Here is a 6,026-nt window from a genome sequence, read left to right as displayed (position 1 = left end):
GCTCGGGACTAGCAAAATGCTGGTTGGGGGTTGTGTTGAGGGTCAAATATTGCATATCAGACCCAGTTGCTGCATAGTTTTACAAGCATGATACCGTTTAATGGCCTGATTTAATTGTGTTTGTGATGCAGAGTGTATTTACGAGCATGGACTGAAAAAGGGTGGTAAATGCATGGATTTGACGCTCCAGGAGCACCAAGGCAAGGAACGGACTCTAGAAGACCAAGAGTGACGGAATTATACACCAGGGGTCCGCGAAAATCGAGGAATTGAAGCTCAAGTAGCCTGAAAAGTGTCCAGAATGCAAGATCATAGGGTTCCCACCATCTGATCAGTTCGAAACTTCATACGTGGCTTGAGGACCATAAATTAACCGTACACATCAAAAATCAATCATTGGATCACTGTGGAAGCAGCCCAACGGATAGATCAGCTCCTTAAATCCTTAAGTGGGGCCCACCTGATATCTGGATATTCTCCAGTTTTGGTCTCAACCATTTAAATGAGCTGACAAAACGGATAGACGGAGCGAATTTCTCAAAAACATCATAATGGACCCCACTGGAGTATGAGTGTGCATAGTGCACAAGTGCACTAGCCGTGCACCGAAACGAAGAGTCGGTCAAACCAACCCTTGACCGACTTCTTCTTCCAAAAATCAAAACGCAACAGCGTCTTGACGTCGATCGCCGGTTCTTGGTTGTGGGCCCCACCCATCACTTATATATTAGATCTGGATCGTCCATGGTGTCCGAATGTGAGCTTTAACCCATGCCAAGGTTGCCTTTTCATCCCATGTGCACACAAACACGTCTTCAACCGACCAACGCAGGACGGACGGTGGAGTGAAATATCTCGTGGGCTTCATCAACGGCGGATTAAAACCAGCCATTTCCAATTGGTATTTTGAGGAGATTGCAATGGACGGGGTGGATTTCCAAGTTGACACTGATTATGGGCCCCACCGACTTTCACAGCGTTGACGTGAAAGCTCTGTTTCGCAACAGAGCTTGCGGACGGAATTTGTGGGCCACCATGGTCCATGTTCTAGATAATCGGGATCGTCTATCAAGGGTAAAAGGGCCCTATAAACATGGCCTAGGTGTCGGAATCGCGGAATGAAGTGCAGGTGGCCGTTGATATTCCAAAACGCAGAATAGACGGTGTAATAAAATAAACTGTGGGCCACCATAGTTTTAACCCAAAATCGATCAAGTCTGAATAGTTTTTCTTAAGTAATCCGGTGGACGGTGTGGATTTCTTGAAAGATAGCCAAAGCGGGCCCCACCGAGAGCTCAGCGCAGCTTTTGTGCGTGTGTTACGCACGTCCGAAAATTTCGGACATTCCGGACAGTGGTGGCCCATCTCCGTCGATCTATTTGATGATCCAGACCATTCAAGTTGCAGATTCTGGGGTCTAAACTCTTCCTAGGTGGTCGGATCGACCGGACTGGCTTCACTCTCATCTTGCACTCGATCCAAACGCAAGTCCTTTTGCATTTTCTTTTGCTGCGTACGCTGATGCACCGCCTGTTGCTGCGTTAAAAGCTTTCTAGGAGCTTCTGCACGGAGGCCGGGAGCCACAGCATTGCCCCTAATGCTTATATAAAGGAGGATCCAAGAAGAGAAAGGAAGAAAAAAGCATTGAAGGAGGAGAGCTTGGCTTGGTTCGAGAGATTAAAGGAGAAGCAGCTGGGCAGCAGAAGTCTGTTGCTGGGTTGCTGTTGCACGTCAGGTGAGCTCGGCCAGGAGATTGAGAGAGTACAGAGGAGGGACGCTGCTGGTGGCTGGGTTGCTGCACGTGTAGAGTGAACGAAGCAAAGGTGGGGTCTTGGTTCCTCTTCTTCTTCATCTTCTTCTTCTTCTTCTTTCTTTTAATTGGAATTTAGCCCATATCATGTGTGGCTAATCCTCTTAGCTGGGGTTAAGAGGTGAAGCCTGTAGCGAGATGGGAGACACTATTTCATGCATTTAATTTAAACTTCTGAACTGAACTTGGTTTTAAGTTGATTATTATAAGGAATATTTTTCTTAGTCTTTAATGGTCTGTTGTGACTGAAATTACAATGGGTTTGCAATGGCTTTGAATATTTCTTTCCCATTTTTATGTTTATGAAGTCAAGAAGCCCTGTTGTCCATCATTGCTCCATGGGCATGGTAGGATGACAGTACCCTTCCTGATCCTCATACATGGTTGATTAGTTGGTAATTAGTTTAATCTTGTTGTTTGCTTTGTCTCCTGGCATGGTTAGATGATGGAATCCATTCTAATTCATATACTTTTCATCTCTTAAAACTTAGATCAAGTAAATTCAATTTGATTTCCATGATTCCTGATGCTAGCATAAGATCTCCCTGATCTCTACAAGTGGATCCTCTGAATCCCTAGTTTCCTTTCTCAGAATTTCTTAAAGTTTTAGATAATTATTTCGCAATTATTTCTTAAATTTTATTTGGTTTAGATCACATCTTAGTCTAGTTCTAGTTCTACTTGGTTTCAGATAACGTACAGGTATCAGTCCCTGTGGATTCGACCTCGGTCTTACCGAGTTTATTACTACATCACAACCCTGCACTTGGGGTGTGAACAGCATCCCTGTCAAATATAGCTTGCTTGTCATAAATATAAACATGAATTTCACCTGTGCCACCTGTACTACCTGTATGGTTATATATTTGATAGATAAGTGGCCAACTCATTGTGAATTTCTCTCAAGATTACACACCGTTGCATTAGGTAAGAAATAATATAAAACATCCAGACAACCAAAACAGAGTAAATGCAGTTTTATTATATGCATGGATATATGAATGCAATCGTCGGCTCGGGTAAAATATTTAGATGGCCTATATTCCGAGTAAAACATTTGGACGGACATTGGGGTCGTCACCCAAGGATAAGACTGGTCATCAGCGCAACACTCGGCGTAATCGTATGGGCATGATAATTCGAGTCATTATCACAATCGAATGATTGGTCATTAGCGCAACACTCAATATAATCACATGGGCATAATGATCCAGGCCATCGTAATATACCATGTATGCATGATTTGTCAGTCCATTATTAGTCCAATTGCAATCAGTCGATTTAAATAAGCTCACGGTCACTACGGGGAGCGTACGGCCCAGCGTAAGCCGACGGCTCGGGCATAGTGTCTCATGACGACCATCCCCGGCCCATGAGACTACCACCTTAAGATGTTTAATAGAAACCCGTTGACTAGTGGCCAATCATATTACAGTATATGGGGCTTACCATTACATAGTTGCACTATATAAAACATCGAACCCATATAGGACAAGTACTAAACCAAAACCACATAGGGCGAGTATCAAAATATGCCACATAGGGCCGATATCAAAACCATACGATAAAGACTATCCTTAAAAACCATTGGGCACAACAACCTTGGATGGTAGGCCCACATCAATGATCCATCTAGACCATCACTCAATAACCACCAAGTCGAAGGTTTATTACGATCACAACTAGTCAAGTTACATCCTAAGTATGGGTGTACATTCATATGTGGGAATTTTCCACTAATGTACTAGTTTAAGTTCCATAAGCAATCCACAAAAAGAAATCCACAAGCATGAACAATTATACAGGATAATCATAAAGCATGTAATATAGCAATTTAATTTCCACCAGCTAACACATGTGATTATAAAGGGAGATATCAATTATGAATTTAAATAAAAACTATAACTAAAGTTAATGAGAAGATGAAAAGCTCAAGGGGAAGAATCATCACCTTATACTTTGAACCGCCTACCAGTGTTGCTAGAGATGCGTGTTTCCTTAGAATCAATCCCCATCATAAATCAGGGATTTGTATAATTAGATCCAAGTTTGACACACAACCTAGGGTTTAAGATTATGGCGTAGGGTTTAGTTATTTATCCTTAGGGTTTTGATGTAGGGTTAGGGTTTTATCTTTTAGTTTGGGGCTTAGATTCTAAGATTTGAATCCAAGATTATTATTAATATTATTATATTATTATTGTACCGTGGATCAAATAATGTTCGAAATAGGAGTATTTATCAATCAATATTGATTCTCAAATTTATATTTTAATATCCCAACATTATCTAATATTTTCTATAATTACTAATAACCTACTAAGTAATACCAATAACGATACTAAAATTTTCACTAACAATGATAAGGATCAATGCTACCAATTATATTAACAAAAATTTACTAATCCTACAAGGAAAATGATAATATGGTCATAATAATGAATCTAGTAATGGTAATAGGCACTATGGTCTAACCTTTCCATGTTTAAAGTATAGGCCTAGGGTTTTGGTTACTTAGGCCTAGGATTTTATCCTAGAGTTTAATGCTAGGCTTATATTTTAGGATTGTACTCTGGTTATAATTAGTATTGTTTATTTTTGTACCATGAATGAAGTAATAGTCATAATAGAAGCATTAAATGACCGGCATAAAAAATTATACCGACATTACCTACTACTCTTATAGTGACTAATCATTTTTTAAATATTACAAGCAATATTAAGAGTTTTACTAACCATAATATAATAATGACTAACACCCAATAATCATAGTAACAAAATTATACTAATCCCATGATAATATTATTTAATGATGATAATCATAACTACCAATAATAATCTATAAGGGTGAAGACTAAAACACTTATGTTTAACCATTGTAATTTGTATGTAATAACTTAGTATAGGTAATTTGCTAACGGTTAACCATGCTTAGTATTAGCAACCCTATTGATGATAATGTGGCTAGCATTGATAATAGAAATCGAAACAAATTCCAAATCAAGAAGGGGAAGGTGGACTCACCTTAGTCGACTCGGTTGAGTCAACTAGTTTCAGCCAGGTCATCTCAGCGGCCACCAACAACTCTCCTCCTTCCACATCTTTCCTCTCCTTTCTTTTCTTCCCTGTTGGCTGTCCACATATGTCTAGACAGCCCAAGCCCAACCCGACTCGACTGGACTCGGTTCCAGCTGAGTCAACTCAGCAGCAACCCCCTATCCACTCTTTCTCCTCCGTTTCATCTCCTCATTCTCTCTTCATTTTCTTCTAGCTGGGAAAAGGGTCCAGAAATGTCTGCTAGACACAGTGGCATGAGTTCAGCCAACCCAGGGACGAGTAGTATGGCTCGGATGCAACTGAGTCAGGTTGGTGGTGCCGCACCAACCCTACTCTCTTCTTCCTTTCCTCCTTCTTCTTCTTTTCTTCTTTCTCTTTCTTTTTCCCTTCTTGCTTTCTCTCTTACATTCCTTGCTGGAACTTCAGTGGGAGAAAATCAGCAACTCAGCCCGAGCATTAAGCCCAACCCAGATCGGGACTCAGCCCACTGAGTTCATGACTCGCCAACGAACCCGACTCAACTCCCCTCTTTCCTTCTTCTTCTCCTTTCTATTCTCCCTATCTCTGCCTTCCTATTGCAATGACCAGCAGGGTCAGCGGCCAAAACTCAGACCGAACTCAGTCCGAGTCCAGCTGAAACGGCAGCGAGTCTGCAAGAGGATGTCTTACTCCCTCTCTCCCGTTCCTCTCTTATTGTCCTTCTTTCTTTCTCTCACACTTCTCTCCATCTGCTTATCCTTTACTCTGCTGCTGCTGAAGGTCCAGCGACGACAACCGAACGTCCAGGGACGATCCAGCTCGTCCCAGCCGACACCTCACGGTGGTGAAGAAGAGTGCCGTTAATGGCAGACTCTCTCCCATTGCTTTCTTCTTCAATCCGACAATGTGGGAGGGTCCCTACACATGCATTGGAGCTTGCGGACATATTGGACTGCATCTTTGAAAGGCTTTGGGTGGTGGGTTCGGAAGGAGGAAGGAAACAGTCGTTTTCTCGGGTTGCCGCAGGAATGGTGGTAGGGTTTCGTTTGAGCTCGATCCCAGCCCATATTATGATGTTTTGGCCCTACCTAGACCTTTGGATTGAACCCAAACGGTCAGGATTCATTCTATCTGAAACCGTCTGTGGTTTCTCTTTATGGTGGGTAGAAAACCCTAGGGC

Source organism: Magnolia sinica, chromosome 3, assembly GCF_029962835.1.
Source record: "Magnolia sinica isolate HGM2019 chromosome 3, MsV1, whole genome shotgun sequence".
Classification (NCBI taxonomy): Eukaryota; Viridiplantae; Streptophyta; class Magnoliopsida; order Magnoliales; family Magnoliaceae; genus Magnolia; species Magnolia sinica.
This window is presented reverse-complemented; position numbering follows the sequence as displayed.